Source organism: Corvus brachyrhynchos, unplaced genomic scaffold, assembly GCF_000691975.1.
Source record: "Corvus brachyrhynchos isolate BGI_N302 unplaced genomic scaffold, ASM69197v1 scaffold646, whole genome shotgun sequence".
NCBI lineage: Eukaryota > Metazoa > Chordata > Aves > Passeriformes > Corvidae > Corvus > Corvus brachyrhynchos.
Genome location: NW_008238401.1, coordinates 594,259 through 596,311, shown reverse-complemented (window position 1 = coordinate 596,311; position 2,053 = coordinate 594,259). Strand labels below are relative to the sequence as shown.

Below are 2,053 nucleotides of genomic sequence, written 5' to 3'. Positions count from 1 at the left end.
CAGGAATTGAGAGGTTTGGTAGTAGCATTCAGGCTGTCCAGTCAATTATGTTTGCATTTTAGAAAGTGCTGGAAGGGAACAAAATGATAAAATTAATTTCCATGGTTAAGCAGCTGCTAATATATAGAGGTAGGATACACAGCATTTTCCATACACTTTTAAAGATAGAAACAATTATTAACATGATTAATAAGATACTTTAATTTTTTTTTTTTTTAATTCCTTTCATCTAAGAGTGACAGTTGTTACTCATATGTGTCTTTACACTGACAGCCATCTTTTCAGGAAGCTTATGCCAAATTGAAGTCAGAGTTTGAGTGAACACATGTTGTGCTTCAGTTTGTTTTAAGCATTTTCTGTATTTTATGTGTAAGCACAATAGAAAGTTTCCATTGAAAAAGGGGATGGAGTATGCATCTTTGGGAAGGATAATTAGCCTTAAAAAGCTTTCAAAAGCTCTGGCTATTGGGTACTTCAGTGTATGCCTTTAAGTTGCAGGCAAACTGATTTATCAAATCTACATTTTCATTTGAAACAACTGTCTGGCTTAATGAAAGCCTTATTTTTCTTCCATTCTGCTTTCAGGCCAGCAAATAAATATTTTAGAGCTAGCTGCTGCTGTGATTTTGAGTATGTCACTGGTGAAGGTACTTGAGCATTTCTCAGTATTACTAATGGAACATCTTTGAGAAGAATGTACTCAATGCACAAAGCACACTTATCCTTTAGATGTGCTGTATGAGTCTTCAGTCGTCAGCCCTTGAGTGCATGTGCTTTCTGGATTGCCAGTCGGAAGAGATGCAGTTTTCCTGTTACACAGGCTGGCAGCAGCACTGTTTATTTGAGCAGCTTGGAAGGGAGAAATAACACTTAACACTTACCTGCAAAATGAGACTAGATATTTTACTATTTTAATAACAATATGCATTCTTCATCATCTGCTGTTCCTTCCCTGAAGACTCATCCCTATTCCTCTTCACAGTTTGCATTGTATTTCAGTGTCACCTTTAATTTCATGTAACATTTTCAGCAGTATTTCATGCTAATAAGTTGCAGACTGTCTTCAGAATGTGAGAGCTAATATGATGTTGTGCTCAGGATGGTGGGGAGAATTTTTCAGTTTGCTGAACACTTTATTTACGGTGTTAGAAAATAGGGACATACTAAGTTGAGTATTTCTGAGAAGTAGTTGCAAGGGTCTTTTACTAGCTTGGGGAGCTTGAGATCCGCAGACAGATGAATCATTCTTAGTCTCTGGCAGAAAAAGGGACTGAACTTTCTATTCTTTCTGTTGTCTTGTGTGTTTGGAAGAATGGTGCAAATGCATTTACACTCTTCGTGAGACTAGTAATCATGAATTTTGTATCTATAGAAAAATGTTCTGTGGACTGGTTCATTGGTTTCGTTCCTTTTGTACTTCAGAGTGCAATGAAGTGCAACCTGAACTCTTGAATTACAGATCCAGTTAGAGTCCTGTAACTTGCAGAAATTTTCAATATCTGAAAAGTCTGCTTTTTAGGTCCTTTTTAAGATCTCCTGGAAGACCAGCGTTCCAAAAAAGAAGAAATGGAAATGCTGACCTTCATAGCATGGTTAGTGTCACATTCTTGTCAGGCTGCTGAGAAACCCCAGAGCCCCTCAGGAGGCTGATGCAGACTGATGCATTGTCACTGCTGTCCACAGGGAGAGGTTTCAGGGGGAGAGGCTGCAGCCTCCCTAAACAAACCTAATTTGTGAGCACCTTGACTAAAGCACTAGCATCTGCTCTTGGAGGAGCCAGGTGCTATCACAGAGGGGAGCAGGAAACGATGATGTGAATTCAGCTTGCAAGTGTCTCTTCTCCCTGTAATATTTTGGGTCTCCAAAAGAAGAGGCAGAGAAGCTTGCAGGATTAGAGGCACTAAATTTAAAATCCAGAACCATCATGTTTTAGTGAGATTTTCTGTATTATGGAGCCCATGTTAATTTTGCTGTTATTTTTGTTAGTCTTCATTTCCCAGAGTTCCTAAGATCAAAGCCAGCCAAGTGACTGGTCAGGTGGCAGGAGGCATTC

The 2,053-nt window shown here is 39.0% G+C and overlaps 1 protein-coding gene across 1 annotated transcript in view; it reads left to right on the top strand.

Moving 5' to 3' along the window:
* Nucleotides 1-2,053, top strand: part of PEPD (peptidase D) — a 106,987-nt gene that overhangs the window by 69,959 nt on the left and 34,975 nt on the right. The gene's annotated exons all lie outside the window — the stretch shown is intronic.